This window comes from Cylas formicarius, unplaced genomic scaffold (genome assembly GCF_029955315.1).
Source record: "Cylas formicarius isolate icCylForm1 unplaced genomic scaffold, icCylForm1.1 PGA_scaffold_10__41_contigs__length_53128322, whole genome shotgun sequence".
NCBI classification, from domain to species: Eukaryota; Metazoa; Arthropoda; class Insecta; order Coleoptera; family Brentidae; genus Cylas; species Cylas formicarius.
Window position 1 is genome coordinate 1,219,659 of NW_026844214.1, and position 18,849 is coordinate 1,238,507.

Consider the following 18,849-nt stretch of genomic DNA (forward strand, 5'->3'; position numbering starts at 1 on the left):
ATAAATTTTTGTGCAAGTTAGATGACCTCTTAATTTTATTATTATCAGGAGCTTCTATGAAAACGTTGTTCATAAAATTGACTACTGCTACATTACTAACATTATTCTTAATCTCAAAATTCTTTGGCCGCTTATTCCTTCCACTTATCTCAGACACAATAGACCAAACAGTTTTATTTTGATTATCTGACTCTAAAATTTTTCGCTGATAGTAGCCTTTATTTTTAAATTTATTAATTTTTTATGTTTACTTTGCTCAGAAATGCTGACTGTTCTTAAATAAATAAATAAATACACAGGAGAAATGAATTAAACATATCATGTGACAATTTTAATTGTGCATTTTAGAGAATTTACAGAATTTCAAAAACCATAAAAAGTCAACCACATTTGATGCAACAAGAGATATGAGCCTATGGACAGATATTACATATTAGGTTGAACACTAACAGCTCAAATAAGAGAATCATTGTTTTGATAACAAATATTTATATTTGAATGATAAGGACTCGGAGTCATGGATAAATTTCATTTCACCTTTGTGGCATATTGAGGGTCAAAATGAAAAACTTTTTTCAACCATATAAACATTTATTGATTTGGCGGTGCAATAAATACAATGAACCGAATATTATTTTACTTGTTACTCCCAAAATATAAATGATGCAGTCACCTGTAGCGGCCGCGTCTACTAGATACAAAAAGTTGCACCTGGTAATGAAACAAGACTCAGTTATAATTATATGAAGTAACATGGTGGGACGAAAAACAAATATTAAAATTTAAAAAAAAATAAAAATGCCATTTCTTTGGGCTTTTTGGATTTTCAGGCAGTAATACTAAGCGCCACTGCCTTTTTCTCTATATCAATATTGTTGGATCTGTTTCCTTAAACTTGGTATCTTATGAAGTTGGAGAGCTTTATCAAATTGATGTAATTTATGAATTAAGTAAAACAAGGAAAGTTTCTATTATTTTTTTAAATATTTTATTTAGTATTCACTTTAGGTGAAAATATTAAAAGCGTGCGCCCCTGGCTTTAACCATTTTCTTTACAAAAAGTAATTCTTTAATGACTTGAGGAATCCAACATTATAAAAATTTAAAGAAAATACTTTTTTGTATGTACAAGGTGAATTTGAATACATTTTTTTTGTATTATTTCAATTGTCGCTCAATTACATGCAGAGTAATCATATAGGGTGTTTTTTTTCGATGTATAGAATTTTAAATTGCAACAAAACAACGATGGATTATTCGATTGACATGAATTTTATTTATGCGAAAGATAATCTTGTGGCATTACATTTTAAATATGATTTCTGCCATATGACCGCCGCAGCTGGCGTGAATGTGGTCCAATCTGGACGTCCAATTTTCGATGACTTTTTCCAACATTTGTGGCTGTATGTCGGCAATAACACGGCGAATGTTGTCTTCCAAATGGTCAAGCGTTTGTGGCTTATCCGCATAGACCAATGACTTTACATAACCCCACAGAAAGTAGTCTCGCGGTGTTAAATCACGAGATCTTGGAGACCAATTCACGGTTACAAAACGTGAAATTAGGCGGTCACCAAACGTGTCTTTCAATAAACCGATTGTGGCACGAGCTGTGTGACATATTGCGCCGTCTTGTTGAAACCTCATCTCCTGGACATCATGGTTATTCAATTCAGGAATAAAAGAGTTCGTAATCATAGCTCTATATTGATCACCATTGACTGTAACGTTCTGGCTATCATCGTTTTTGAAGAAGTACGGACCCATGATTCCACCAGCCCATAAAGCGCACCAAACAGTCAGTTTTTCTGAATGTAACGGTGTTTCGACATACACTTGAGGATTAGTTTCGCTCCAAATGCGGCAGTTTTGCTTGTTGACGTAGCCATTCAACCAGAAGTGCGCTTCATCGCTAAACAAAATTCGCTTATGAAAATCGGGAACAACGTTTTGGGCCCATTCGACGAATCTACGTCTTACTTGATGATCGTTTGGCTTCAATTCTTGCACGAGTCGGATTTTGTAAGCACGTAAACCAAGATCCTTCCGCAAAATCTACCATAAAGTGGATGGACGCAGATCCAATTCCTGTGCTCGATGGCGGATGGACTCATTCGGGTCATCCTCAATGATACGCTCTACAGCAGCAATAGCTTCTTCTGTACGCACCGTACGGCGTCTCGGGGATGCGAGTTATCAATAGGAGGAAACGTGGTGCGAAAACGTTCCATGGTTAATCGAATTAACTGCTCTGATGGACGATTTTGTCGACGATAAAGTGGACTAACTAACTAACCAAAACTAACCAAACTGAGAATAATTCACTTGACAGCTGTTAAGTCGGTCGCCATCTTGAACAGCAATGGCAACTTAAAGTTTTATACATCGAAAAAAAAACACCCATTATAAAGTTACATATTGTTTTAGGGAATACCCTATATTTTTGTTACATTTTTAAATATCCCTTTAAAAGGCGAAAAATAAAAATGTTTTTATCCGATAGGCGGCGTTGCGATGTCAAACACCTTGTATATATTTTCGGATAGCCATTTAAAAGGCGTTTTGAATTTGTTGATAATTTTTATCAATTCCGAAGCAATATTAATTATTAAATATTACTGTATCGATAACATTTTATTTCAAATAGTTTCGTATTAAATTTTCCACATGTCCGTCATGTTGAATATTTCAATATATTATCTCCGAATGATTTATGATATTTAACTATAATTGTCTAATATATAATTGTCTAAAATTTCTATTTAAAATTTCACCGATGTCACGATTTTTTCAAAAATTAAAAACTTGCAAAGGGTACTCTTTTTGGATAAAAATAGTTGGTCACCTTACGTATATGGGCATGAACCCGGGTAGAACACAGATCTCGGATATAATATAGAACGTAAAAATTAGACAGTTCATACTCGGCTGTGTGCGTGTGATTTGTTCCTAACAGCTTTTGAATACTTTATCCATAACGTTTCCATTTTCATAATAACGTCAAATTTAACCATTTTAAAAATGATTTCAACTTTATTCGTCTCTTTAAAGGTTTTCCATTATAGGGAAACATTTTGGGAACAATTAATAGCTTCCCAGGTTTTATAAAATGGCCAATCGAAACATAACCATTATGATTAAAGAAAAACGATAGTTGAAAGGTCGATGTTTTCTGCTAAGAGTCGAATTATCAACAATGAACGTACCTGTCGTTGAAACGATCCAATTTAAGTACGAAGTTACCCTGGTGTTTATTGCGGGACTATCCTTGGGGCAATCGAGTGCATGGGATATGACCCCGACAAGGTGCAACCTTCCAGTGTTAGGATCCGTCCACAGCAGCGGGCCCCCGGAATCACCAATGCACTCGCGCAAATGCACAAATCTCTCCGCTGTTGATGGTCTCACTGTGTTCTAGCACGCATTGCTGGTTCGAAATTACAATGATGCTCGCCTCTCTTAGTACGTCCGAAAGATTCATAGTACCGTCTACACTACCCCACCCTAATAGAGTAAAAATATGTAAAACAAGTTACATATTTCTTCACACACACACACGCACATATATATATATATATATATATATATATATATATATATATATATATATATATATATATATATATATATATATATATATATATACATATATAATATAATAAAGAGATGTAATAGGTGTATTGAAGTTAAGTGGGATTATATTGAAAAATAATAAAAAATTGTTACTCTAGTTTGTTTCTTTCATATTCAGGCTGTGAAATTTTGGCGCTGCCTCGTATATATATATATATATATATATATATATATATATATATATATATATATATATATATATATATATATATATATATATATATATATATATATATATATATATATATATATATATATATATATATATATATATATATATATATATATATATATATATTGAACGTAACCATTCGCCGGACGTTTCGAAAAAATATCACTTGGCCTCTTCAGAGGCCGCGCGTTCATGTCACTCATACGTGTCCGCAACTCGTCATTAAACCGCCGTCCACGTAAATCCTTTTCCAAATATACAAACAAATAATAGTCGCTGGGGACCATATCTGGATTATAGGGAGAATGATCTATCTGTTGGAACCCACACTCTAAAATGGCAGCTTGTGCAACACCAGCAGTATGGACAGGCGCATTATCGTGCAAAAGATGGACGCCTCTGGTCAGTTTTCCTCGACGTTTTACACGCATGCAGTCTCGCAATTTATGTAATACTGTTGCGTAATATTTACCATTGACAGTGGTATTAGTTTCTTTAAAATCTATCAAAAGAATTCCTTCACAATCCCAAAAGATCGTGTCCATCACTTTTTTTGTTGACTGACAGACTCTGAATTTTCTTTGAGGTGCTTCACCCTTACGACGCCACTCCATTGATTCTTTTTTCGATAGAGCGTCATAATAGAGAACCATAGTTTCATCTCCCGTCACAATAGTTTCTATCGCAGGCTTCGGTTCCGACCCACAGAGTTCCAAAAAAGACCGCGCGTACTCGACACGGCGTTGTTTTTGAATTGTCGAAAGGTTTTTAGGAACACTTATACCAGAAAGCTTAGTAATTTCCGAGATTTCCTTGACCTCTAAACGTCAATACCACCTCTTCCACAATCGCAACAATATCTTCCGTTATGACCTCCACATCTTCAAGGAACTCCTGCCCCCTTCGAAAACATTTTGCCCCTTCTTTCACTAAAGAATACGAAGGAGAACTTTGGGCGTACACACCATCTAGAATTTCTTTAATGATTTTAGGTGTTAACTCTTCTTTTGTCGAAAACTTTATGTCTGCTGTATACTCAATTTGCGTTATATGCGAGAGTTTTTCGGACACGTCTTGTTTAAAATGTTGCCAATAAAAAACTATTTGACGCAAGACTTCAAATTTTTTTTCGCAGCCTACTAAGATGTATATTTAATAGAAGACAAAGTTTTGTCCTGATACTGGAGCTGCATCTATGTCAGGCCGGAAAATTTTGGCGCTAACCTTAAAAAAGTCTTCCAATTTAAATATGAAAATGACATCATTCAAACGAAGCAGCTGTTTGTCCTTTTTTATTTGACATTCCCTCAATTGGCGCATCCAGATCCCGCGAGACTCACCTAGACTTTCCAAAACGTTGAACATTCAACAATTTGTGGGATAAAAAACTGACATGATAAAATGACAGTTTAAGAACGCCAGATCGATGTATAATTAGGTATTTTACATAGGGGAATAGAAAAGACAATAAAATCTAGTTTTGGTATCAAGTTCAAATATTTATTTTAAAAGGGAAAGGTAATAAAATATTCCTGATTCTAGGAACTTACCTAATATCGTCGGTGGACCAGAGCGGTCCATGCAATTTGTACTTTTGGAGCAAAAGTTTCAATAATTTATAAAACAAGTTTACTGCTATCACTATTACATCCACTTTTGTTTTTTTTAGATCTAAACTAGAGGGTTTTTGATTCCAGGAACTTACCTAATATCGTAACAATTTCACCATTGAAATCGTAATCCGCGTGCTCTAATGGTAAGCATGCGGGGCCCACGAAAAAACTAAACACAATTTGCTGTTGAGTTTGAACGATCGCGATGTCATCGGTCAGCGGACTTGTTTGGTAGTTGGGGAAGATTTCGTAACCGCTGACCGCATAAATTGCCGAATAACGGCCCGTTCCTAAAAACGGAATTATTCTTATGAATGAAGGTCAACGTCAAAAAAAAAAAATTAACACTAGAGCCTCTTTAAGGAAGAGAATGTATAAAACAATAATAAGTTAAGTAGTTTTATATGGTTGCGAAACATGGAAATCAAATTCGGAACAAGGGCAATCATTAGAAACGTTCGAAAGAGATGTTGAAGGGAAAATATATGTCGGAAGTGGGGGAAGTATGGGGAAAAAGCGGAAGTAATCGAACTATATGATAAACTATCGATAGCCCATCGAAAGAACAAAAGATTTCATATAATGAGGACGATGCCATGTCAACGAAACAACATTAACTTTTGTGTTACGCATTTTTTCGATTATATGCAAGTTGCATTAGTTATGGACTGAAAGTTGTTCTTTTAGAGAGTAAATTATTAACCGTAAATCAAAATTCGTACAAACAATAGGTAATCCGGTATAGGCAGTATGTATTAACGGTTTTATTCGAAAAAATCCAAATGAAAATCACCATTTCTCGCCATGAATCCTAGAGTCATTTTTTTGAAAGCCGTTTACTCCATTGAAAAAATTCGGATACCAGGAAATTAAGGAGATCCAGGGCCATATTCTCTATTTCCGCTTTTGGTGATTCAATTATTGGCGATACGTGAAAAACTTTTAAAGATGTGATAATTTGTTATGAACACTATTTTATTTATTTATTTATTTACATACACTGCTCAACAGGATCAAACCCAATTACAGAGCAGGAGAACACCAACTACATTTAATCAGAATTACAAAATTATTTACAAAGTATAAACACCATCACACAAATGCACTAATATAGCAAAAAAGATGATCCGCAACAAAATGAACATAAGAAAAATTGTAATGAAGGAAATTACTCAGCTGCAACGGCAACGAAATTGCAAGAAGACTAGGCACAACAAAATTTTAGCCTAATGCTCCTCAAGCCGTAATTAAAAATGTCTCCTCCTCCTCGCGGAACCATGAAATTCAGCTGCTCAAGTAAGTCAGGACAATTTACCGAATTATGAATCAGCTTGTATAACAAAACTTGTGACAAATACTCGCGCCTGGTCTGCAGAGAGTCCATCCAAAACTAATTCAGCAACTCAGTCTGAGGAACACCCTGCTCAAGATAAGATCCATGAGTTTTATAATACATATATTTTAGAAATCGCCTTTGAGTGGACTCCAAGTTCTGCGAACGAACGCTATAACCAGGCGACCAGACGGCAGAGGCATATTCTAACTTCGAGCGAATAAAAGCGGTAAACAAAAGCTTTATCGAGTTATGTGAAGCAAAAAACCTACCGCATCTGGCGATGTGATCGACAAACGACAGCTTTTTATCCAATATTACATCTAGGTCGCGCACTAAGTCCGGTCTAGCAAGAGATGTTGAGCCAATGCTGTAGTCAAAGAGAATTGGGGACAATTTCAAAGAGTAAGTCATGACACTACATTTGTTAATGTTAAGAGGCATCATGTTGTTGTTACACCACAGATTTAGAATCTTCAGATCATGTTGCAGTCGAATGCAATCAAGAAAATGATTTATGACAGCATACAGTTTTAAGTCATCCGCATAAAGAAGGTATTTGAAGGAAAGGTCCAGCCCTATGTCATTCATAAATAGAATGAACAATAACGGCCCTAGGACGGAGCCCTGTGGCACACCCGAAGTTACACTATATTCGCTCGAACTGAAACCATTCACGAAAACGTACTGCCTGCGGTTAGTTAAGTATGATTCGGTCAACGTGAGTAAAGAGGAGGAAAATCCAATTCTAGATAATTTGTTTAATAGAATGCTGTGATCTAGTCTGTCAAAGGCTTTTGTTAAATCTACATAAATGACATCCAGCTGTGCATGGTCATCGATCGCACGAGCTATATCCTGCGTGATAAGAAATAAATTTGTAGTTGTCGATCTACCCCTTATAAAACCGTGCTGTTTCGAACACGGCTGTTGACTCGTCGCCGAGTAAATAACATTATAGACAAGGATTTCGAATACCTTGAGGAAGTTGCATATTATCGAGATGGCTCTATAATTACTGATGACATTCTTGTCTGATTTCTTATGAACTGGGCAAACTCTGGAAGTTTTCCACGACTCACGAATGCGGCTGGACTGAAAACAGAGATTAAATAATCGCAGAAGCGGCTTGGCGAGTATGAGATCTGGTCCTGCGGTCAACTTGGGCTTTGATTTTTTACAAGCAGATATCACTTCATCTTCGGTAACATTCCGAACATCTATGACTTGACAATTCAGAGAGCTATTTGACTTGTTATCCAAAGGTAGGTTAGATCTAGGAATAAACGATTGTTTAAAGAAATCTGCGAATCCATTAACGATATCAGATGGGTTGTTGAATTCACAACCTTCATGGGTCATAGAATCGGGAACGCCAGAGGCATCCTTTTTGTTTTTCACGAATGTCCAAAATCTAGATGGATCGGTCTTTATCTGAGACTCGATTCTCTCAATATACCCTCGATAGGCAGTATCGACTTCGGTTTTAATTCTTTTTCTTAGGTTTGTGAACTGTGCGAAATATCAAGACCAATCGCAGTTCGCCAACATTCGATAGAGGCGTGGAAAATCCGCCTTTCGAAAATTAAAATTGCCCTGAAGGTTTGTAGCAAGATTGGAGAGTAATGTTGGCTGCATATAATTAATGGACAAACAGAGTGCAGGATGGTGCGCATCCTCCTTGACCAGCAAATCGAGAGATCTTTCTACCTGGCTGCAATCATAGTTGGAAAGGACTAGATCCAAGATGCGATTGTTCGCATTACGTAAACTGTGTCCAGAGAGAGTTTAATGTTTCGTCTATAATACAGGGGACGCAAGGTAATTGAAAAAATATAATTTTAAATTGGAATTACCAGTACAAATTTTAATATTTACCGAAGTGTGATGTAACTTTGAAGTTCGATGAGATGTGAAGGACACTATATACAGGGAGTATTCACAATCAACTTACATCGATTTTGCGAATGTTCGACAGTGGTCCGCAGGATAAGAATCCGCCAAACACCTTCTTTTTAAAATAACAAGCCCCCCACCACCACCGCAGTGAAGATTTTTCGAAAGCAATCTTGTTATTATTATTATTATCATTACTATTATTATTATTATTATTATGTTTCGTTTTATCTAAATCCCAAAGGCTTTCGCGCACACCCGGTATTCCATGGATTCGGGGGTTGAAAGAGATACAAGGATATTGACTTACGGGTTGTGGAATGAAACCCATATATCGAATTTATTTTTCCCAGACGCAACGTATATCATCTGACGATATAATAATAATAATAAAATTCCAATGAACCGCATAAAATTGCAAAAAAGGAGATGAAAGCAATTAAAATTGTTCCAAGTTCAACCCCTATAAAATAATATATAGCAAATATTTTAAAACTATTAGTTCGCATGAGATAACTATAGCAAAAAGAAAATGTGTACGTGAATATAAAAATTAAAAATTGCATAGAAAATTTTAGGACTGAACTTACTCGAAATCACTTGCAATTTGCTTGTTGGCTGAACATTTCTTGTTATTTTTTTTTAAGTTTAGCGATGATAAGGCTTTTAAAGAGAGAGGAACGGTATTGTAAAGTTTGTAAACGTTATAGGCGAAGCTTCTTTGAAAATGAGACGTCATGTGTGGTGGTGGAGAGATAAGACCCCTAAATCTAAGGTTCAATCTGTTATTTGTCAAGTAAGGAGGACTGTTATTAAAAATAAAGGACTGTAATCTACGCCTATTCCGTATATTCAACCACTTAGCATCCTGTAGTGTGTGTAAGATTGGATCATATTTTCTTATACTTTTCTTTTCTTTCTTCTTTTCTTTTATTATATCTGCTTGTAAAAAATTAAAGCCCAAGTTGACTGCAGGACCAGATCTCATACATCACTGCTTTTAAAGGACTGCGCTTATGTACTCGCCAAGCCACTTCAGCGATTATTTAATCTCTGTCTTCAGTCCAGCCGCATTCGTGAGTCGTGGAAAACTTCCAGAGTTTGCCCAGTTCATAAGAAATCAGACAAGAATGTCATCAGTAATTATAGAGCCATCTGGATAATATGCAACTTCCTCAAGGTATTCGAAATCCTTGTCTATAATGTTATTTACTCGGCGACGAGTGAACAGCTGTGTTCGAAACAGCACGGTTTTATAAGGGGTAGATCGACAACTACAAATTTATTTCTTATCACGCATTATATAGCTAATGCCATCGATATAGCTAATGCTGGATGTCATTTATGTAGATTTAACAAAAGCCTTTGACAGACTAGATCACAGCATTATGTTAAACAAATTATCTAGAATTGGATTTTCCTCCTCTTTACTCACGTTGACCGAATCATACTTAACTAACCGCAGGCAGTACGTTTTCGTGAATGGTTTCAGTTCGAGCTAATATAATGTAACTTCGGGTGTGCCACAGGGCTCCTTCCTAGGGCCCTTATTGTTCATTCTATTTATGAATGACATAGGGCTGAATCTTTCCTTCGAATACCTTTTTTATCCGGATGACTTAAAACTGTATGCTGTCATAAATAATTTTCTTCTAAATCTGTAGTGTCATGACTTACTCTTTGAAATCGTCCCCAATTCTCTCTGACTACAGCATTGGCTCAACATCTCTCGCTAGACCGGACTCAGTGCGCGACCTAGATGTAATATTGGATAAAAAGCTGTCGTTTGTCGATCACATCGCCAGATGCGGTAGGTTTTTTGCTTCACATAACTCGATAAAGCTTTTGTTTACCGCTTTTGTTCGCTCGAAGTTAGAATATGCCTCTGCCGTCTGGTCGCCTGCTTATAGCGTTCGTTCGCAGAACTTGGAGTCCATTCAAAGGCGATTTCTAAAATATATGTATTATAAAACTTATGGATCTTATCTTGAACAGGGTGTTCCTCGGATTGAGTTATTGAATTAGTTTTCGATGGACTCTCTGCAGACCATGCGTGAGTATTTGTCACAAGTTTTGTTATACAAGGTGATGCATAATTCGGTAAATTGTCTTCCCTTACTTGAGCAGCTGAATTTCATGATTCCGCGAGCACTAATGTCTTGAAGTTCTCCCCTTATATAATATGTGCAACGTTTCCAACCGTACCAGCGATTTTGACATTTTTAATTGAAGATTGAGTAGCATTAGGTTAAAATTCTGTTGTGTCTAATCTTATTGCAACTTCGTTGCCTTCGCAGTTGAGTAATTGCCTTGATTAGTATTTTTCTTATGTTGTTAATTTTTCTTATGTTCATTTTGTTGCGGATCATCTTTTTTGCAATATTAGTGTATTTGCGTGGTGATGTTTATACTAAGACTAGAGAATCCGTTAATTCAATATTTTAAGCCTCAGACAATAAATGGCGACGAGGATAAAGCAACTTTAAGGGGACATATCCCTTTTCTAAATAAAAACGAAAATCTGTGTTAATTCTTAGGCCAAGATTTTTTGCACAATTTGTAAACTGCAAAACTCTACCACTAACGTTTATGTTAAGTTCAGACAGCAAACGATCCCAATTCTTTCCAAAGAGAATAACAGATGATTTACTTGGATTAATTATCAATCAATATCGCATTACCTGAAAAGATGGCGCTAGTGCCCACCAACACCGAAAACTCACTGGGGTCTCTATCGTACACACACTGGCCGGCAGTCAACAAGAAAAAGTCGGAGATTATGCTAGCCCCGCAAATTAAGCTGCGAGTGCCGACATGTAGCAGTGCAGCCATCGATGGGTACACAGTGAGCAGCGTTTCTTCTCCACCCAGGATCGTAGCCTAAAAAACGAACGGTTCACCTAGTATTTTGAAAATTTTGAAATTTTTTGGCTTCCAGAAAAACATGCTTTCCTCCATAATCATTCACCGGATAGGCAAAATTCTTTAACCCGTGGACGCAGAAGTGCTATAACATTTATTTCAGGCATTTTTCGATTATATACACGATTTTCCAATTATACACAACAATCTAAAAGCCCCAGAAAATTTTAAAATGATGAACATCTTGAAACGGCCTTTGCCGACAAATGTTTGTTTCAAGTAGCCCCACAACACTGGTCCATACGTAGGTTTTGAATTTAATATTTATTTCATCAAAAAACGATATTATTAAAGTATAAATTATAATTTTTTTTTCGAGAATCCTCGTGTAGATGTCATGCAGAAATAACAATCATTCTCATGATTTTGAGGCTCACTGCAAATCATTATCATTGAAAACGGCATGGATTTGTGACTTTCTTCAAGCCAACCTCTCAACGTTCTTGAGCAGCTATTGCAGCATACTTTTGGCAATCAACTTTTATCTCGCCCATCGATAGAAAATCCAAAATATAGCTTATAAGCTGTTTTAACCAGATCGGTCATGACATGTCGCTGTGTTTTTAGTATGTATTCCCCACAAATGTAGCAAAAACAATCTGAGGAAGTCCGTGGCATTTTGTAACATAAAATCACATAAAATTAATTTTAAAACAACTTTCAAACTTCTATTTTATATTTATTGACTCTACTTAAAAAAAAATTCAAACTACACATCAAATATTTAAATCCAATGTAGAGAACATGAACTTTATGCAAAACTTACCAAAATATTTGATATAAAATGTAAGCAATGAAACGTTAAGTTTTCACTGAACTGTTGTAGTGTCACAATTATTTTATTTAGATCACGAAGGCATTCCCATGGTGACTCTGCAATAGGATGAGTGCAAGTGAAACGTTAAAAATGTTTTCACGGTTAAGGCTATAACATAACAAAAAAACAATATGCAATTACTGAGAATGTGAAAAAGAATATGAGAAAATCCTACATTTAAAATGAATTTATACTTTTAAACTTTCTGCATTCGGCTTGTGATGCAAATTTACGTGTTGCCTTCCTAATGGGCCTCCATAGAAGAGTTGAAGTTGTTATTGAGCAAAAAGTAAAGAATAAAGAGTAAAGTCGGAACTACAATTAAGTTTTTGCCATTACGGGATTTTGGAGAGGAGAAAGAACTAAGCTCTGATGATCAAAGCTCACGTCTTTTACATTTTAGTTTTGATGGAGTGCCGGCTTTTATCAGCTGGTGTTAAAATTTGCCAACATTAATAACTTTTGGAGGGAAAAGCAGACTATACAAAATTAATCGAATTTTGAATCCCGAGCTTTGCTCCGACAATGCGTCCCTAACAACATAACAGCATTAATATGGTCTATTATTATATAAAATATACTAAGGACAAATACAATCTGTCGTAAAGTAAATACAAATAGACATTTACGCGAGCCAAAAATAAACGTAAATAAAAGGCCGCCTAACCTATAATCCTCGGCCTCTAGCCTGAGAATAACACTCTAAGCAGCGGCATGACGTCACGATTATACCAGTGCCACAACTTGAATTACTTATTGCAACTGAAATATTGAGTTTTGAGTTTTAATACTTGGTATGTGTTATTTCTACACATAAACAAATGTATCACAGGAATAAAAAAGTGTTCAAGTTCCCTAGAGTCGGTATTTTATGTGAAATCTATTTAAAAATCTTAGTTTTTAGTTCTGATCAATATAGTTTGCAAAGTTTGAAGTTGTTTTACCCTTAAATAAGACAAATATTTTTTGAAACCCCTCCTGTACAATAGGAAAAACTTATTTCTTTAAAAGAAACTTCCACCGGCTACTGTAATACTATTTACAAAAGTTCTGGATTCTTTCTTAGTCGTTTGTTTTTGAATCGAACTTGCTAACGTGTCGTAAATGAAAAAAAAATCAGCTATGTTCTGAAGAATTCAACAGGATGATTGGCAAAACGTTAGCAAAAGCAAAAACTTTTTTTTAAAAGCATTAAAGTTTGATTAACCGTTTGCTTCCAGCCACAGCTGCAGTCCTGTGAGTTTTGTATCTCCAGTTGTTCCGGACTGTTCTTGATAGCGGTCATGGTACAATGGAACTGTCCACCGGGAGAGGTAAGCGTCGAAAACAGTTCTGGAACAAATATATTGCCATGGTTTCGTCATGGTTTTTCCCGCAAGTCCCTAGACGACTTGAAGGAGAAGTCTACTTGGACTGCTGGTTGTGGAAGGTCTAATATTATCCGGAATATAGCGTCTGAATTTATGTAGTGCCGGAAATCTAGGCAACTATTTCATTTCTTATTAAAAGGTAGAAGGTAATGTTTCGGTGTTGTTGCTTTTATTGTTTTTTTTATTTAGATGCTAGAAGTTGGAATAGACAAATTAAAACCCCTATGAAATGATTTTCTCCGAAATGCAACCCCAAGAAAGCCGGACTTAAATGCTTAATTTTTCTATGGTCAATATATAGCCTTCCATTTTATTCAAAGCCAATTACCGATTGTAAGGGTGTTTGCCTGGAAAATAGCGGAAAACGATCCGATCCCACAGTAATTATGTGCGTCGCCAAGAGTCTGATTACCGGTTGACGATACGGTCAGCTTGTCACCTTGACAATTTGAAGACTGCAACAAAAATGGTACTCATTGAAAGAAATCTGTATCTACAGATTAATTTTTATTGTGGTTGATTTTAGTGGTGTTACCAACTTTCGGCAGTGAGACATCGGTACAGGACAAGCTAATTTTGGTACCGATCGCACTTTTCGCCACCCATCTACACGACGAACCCCCACTGTAGTTTTGAGGGTATTCTTGGTTGTGGATGTGGTACTCCTTCCCGACTATCATTTCCTGATACACATCGCAATTAGGATCGATTGCTGCGTACATGGGCACCAGGAAATTCCAAAGGGCCGCCGAAATCATTGCGCTGCTTGCGAAGCTCCCTAAATAATAATACGTTTAGGGTGGGCCGTTTATCTTGGGACACTTTCTTATCTCGGAAACTATAGGGAATGGAGCCAAAAGTAAAAAAGAAAAGTTAATGGCGGTATTACAAACCTTCAATTTATTTTAATGTTGTATACACAGGGTGTTTAATTTTTCGAGGGCGAGTATCCATTTTCTTATTTTAAATGGAATGCCTGGTATATTACTTTATTTTTGAACTCATTTTGTGTATAATGTCCTATACCTAAGTCTAACCGTTTTTAACATTTTTAAATTTTTATATGGAAAATGACGTTTGCAAGACGTAAAATACCTGCCAATTTCTTCATTCGGAAGCATTTATTTTCTCGCTTGAGTGGGTTTTGTTATAAACAAAATAAATAAATAACGGATTTCATAAAAAAAATCGATACATAATTATATAGGGTACGCCAAGACTAGGATTAAAAATTAAATTACAAAAAATTGAAAAAAAACTTTTTTTTTTAATGGAAACTACCTATTTTTATAATCTTGTCATATTTAGTATCAAAAATGAAAGCAATATTTTTAGTTTTCGTCTATCACAAATAATATGGTGTTGCCATATAAGTTCAGTTAGTGTAAGGTGGCTATGACGGCGTTTAAACAAAACAAGTCCTAGAAGTGCGTAATATGTTCACCACCGAGGAAAAGATTGATATGTTAGAAAGTTACATATCGAACAATGAAAACCGGCCTGATTTGTCAACACTTTAGAATACATGGAACTTTGAAGAAAAACAAAATAGACGTCGTCATATTTTGAATAATGAAGAGCAACTTAATATTTTGTTACATTTTGCGGAAACCCCTGAAGATTTCGCCCGAAATGCGTATTTAGATCAAGATGTCAAAAGAACAACGCTTCGAACTTGCCTTTAAATAAACAACTGGAAGTCCTATAAATTCTGTTCAGTGCAACAGAATCAGGTTAGATTTTTGCAACAATCTTATGGAGAAACATTTTTCAGTAGCTATAATTGCTAATAATATTTAGAACCTCCACTTAAATTTTTAATCGGAAAAATACCAATTACTGGAAAAACAAGAATAATAAAAAACATATGGAAGTTACAAGTTCAGGTTCACCAAAGTATGGTGCGATATTGGGAGATTCAGAGGAATAAGTGCAGTATTTTTTTTATCAGAATTTAAATTCCCAACGCTTTCAAATATTATCCATCCCTTTGTTGAAAACAACGTGCCTTAAACGGGACGACCAAATTTAATTTGACTAGCAGGATGGCACTCCTTATCACAGAAGTCAAGAAATTAGCACCTATCTAAATGCACACTATAGAGAATGGATTGCGGAGAATGGTAGTTACGCCCAGCCTCCAAGGAGCTTCGACTTAATCCCCTAGATTTTTTTCTATGGGGTAGACTTAAGATTTGGTTTATAAACACAATCCGTCAACTGCCGACGTTTGATAAAAGAAGGTATGGGACAATTAAATGGGACTGAGGCTGTTAGAAATGGTATTATGTATTTAAAAACTGCTTGTGTTGCTCAAGGGGCAGGAAATATTGAACAACTTAATTTTTTATTCATCGTTTATTAACAAAAAAAAAATTACCAACGTTATCGCTTATCCTTGGTCTTATTCTGTATAAATAATGCATACATATTCATACATAATGGTAACACTTTAGCACTTGTTTTGTTTAAACGCCGTCATAGCCACCTTACATTAACTGAACTTATATGGCAACATCATATTATTTGTGATAGACAATTTTTTAAAAAGTAATGTTTAAAAAAGTAATCGCATTGGGCATGTGCGACCTTATATAAAATTACCATAATTTTTGATACTACATATTTTAAAAATGGGTAGTTTTCCCAAAAAAAAATTTTTTTTGGCAGTTTTTTTTAACTCTATTTTTAATCTTATTTTTGGCGTAACCTGTATTAATTAATATGTTTCGAAATTTCTTATGAAATCGGTTATTCAAGTCCTTCGTCGACAACAAAACATTTATATATAAATATTTTAAGTGTTGCTAACGTCACGCATAAAAATATAAAAATATCGGAAACCTTAGGTATGGGACAATATACCCAAAATATGTCTAAAACTTTGTATAAAATTTATAAATGAAGTAGTACACCCGGTGTTCCATTTAAAATAAGAAAGTTGAGTTTCGCCTACGAAAAATGAAACACCCTGTATATACACAATTAAAATAAATTAAAGGTAATACGATAATAATATATTATATTATGCCTAATTAAATGTTTGATTTAAATATTCTCTTACTGCAACAATAAAGTGAGCAGGCGCGCTCTCATGTGTGATCCATATTCTGTTCCTTATTAAACGTGACACTCCTAACAATATTGGCAAATACTGTTCTAAAAATTTAGCCTTTCAGGTGGGAAGAACATTCGAAACCAAGACGTGCAAGATACTTTGATTATTTCCAATTGTTCTAGTACAAAATTAATTGTTTAAATAGAATTTAAAACTGCTTCTTCAGTTGCCGGAGTTCCGGTTCTGGTATGACTACGGAAAACATTATTCCCTCATTTGGGATGCTATGAATTTACCACAACCTTTTCATATTTTTCATTTGATCAACGCTTGCACTACCGATCATAACTAAAGGTTTTTTTCGTCTGGAACGTACATTCGTTATTTCCATGTTTAAGCCTCTTATTTCCAATTGCAAACGTTCAAAATTAATTGTTTTTCTCTTTCAGAATGACGCATTTTATTTATTACAAAAAAAACATAGTATTACCAAATCTGTAGCCGTCACTGTCAGTTATTCGTCTTATGATAACGACCTACTTCACAGCCACCCAAGATATAAATGATAAATTCTAGAATATTATTTAATTTTTTAAACATTGCTTTCATGTTTAAAGCGCATGTATCTCAAAACTTTGGGGAATTTGGGCGAAATTTCTAGTGAATTTTATTAAGCGTATAATATACAGGGTGTTCCATGAAAAACAAATAACTTTTATCTGTGGTTGATTTCTGCAGCACCCTGTTATTTATAAAAGCATGTCTTGCAAGTAGTTTAATGTTTTTTGAACAACTTTTGTATTTGACGTTTTACCCCAAAAGTTAAACGAAAAAGTTAAACTTCAAAGGTTAAATGGTCGCTCACCCATACTGCCGTTGACATAACACTAACTTTACACTTTATTAAATTCCTGCTATCGCGTTTCAATTAATTTTTAAGGATTATTATTTGTCCAAGTTCGATTATACGAAACAATACCTTTCGATTCACATTTAAGTTCATTAGTAAGCTTATGTTAACATTCTATATATACAGGGTCAGCAGTTGAAGGCTCTAAATTAAAATATGGGGCATTATTCTGATGAATCTATTGGCGACCAAGTAGGATTGTGCAATTGACTGGTCAATTGACCAAAATAATTTTTAAATACCATGAAATTTATATTCGCTGAGTATGGTATTCGGATAATCCTTGAAGAGGGTTATAGGTATTGGTATTGGTATTGGTGTTAAAGGGAGGCGCCCTCGCGGGCGTCCAAGCACTTAGGCCACCAGATGGGCCCGTTGTGCCCCCGGGCCGCTCTAGAGGGCGTCCAGAATGCCGCCCCTCCTATAGAAGGTCAACAACTCCTTCAGCTCAATATCGTGCGCTTCCGAAGACTCCCAATCTTGCCCATGTCAAGGCGGGGCACTCGGTGTGCAGACGATACGGGGTCTCCTGCCCTTCCATGCAAGGGTTATAGGTAAATTAGACATACAAAACGCATAATAATCTATTATAAAATACATTTCACTTTTTACAAAACTTCTGGATTCCTCCTGCGTCGGTTTTTGCTGAATCGAACTTGCTGAGGTTTCGCCAATCATCCTGTTGGTTTCTTCAGAGCTTGACTGAACGTTGGTAGAAGAATTGATTACATGCAAGAATTTTAGTTTTATAGAATAAAATTTTATATTTGGTTTCGCGATCGGCAAGTGGTAAGTCTGGTTTTGACGTTATATTTCGTTAGAACATTTGATATGTGGTCAGTGATATTTTGATATAAGGAAGGACCACTACTATTAGCTGGTTGTGCTGAAGTGTATTTTGTGATGGAACACCTAATATCTGTAATGTAGAAATTATTAGACAGGGAAAAGCAGAGGTAAGGTGTTTTAATTCTGGGTTCAGTGACTCGGGCTGAAATAGTTTTAAGGTTCTGTAAATAAAAGAGATGATAGCCGATGATTTTTGGGCTGGATGGTAATGTTAGCATACATTAAGATATCGGTCTGTGTGCGTAGATTTTCTATAAATACAATGGTCCAACG

The 18,849-nt window shown here is 35.5% G+C and overlaps 1 pseudogene; it reads right to left on the minus strand.

Annotated features, from left to right (window-relative positions):
* Nucleotides 1-570: 570 nt before the first annotated feature.
* LOC132695649 (venom serine protease 34-like) lies at nt 571-17,694 on the minus strand (annotated as a pseudogene).
* Between the last annotated feature and the right edge of the window lie 1,155 nt (nt 17,695-18,849).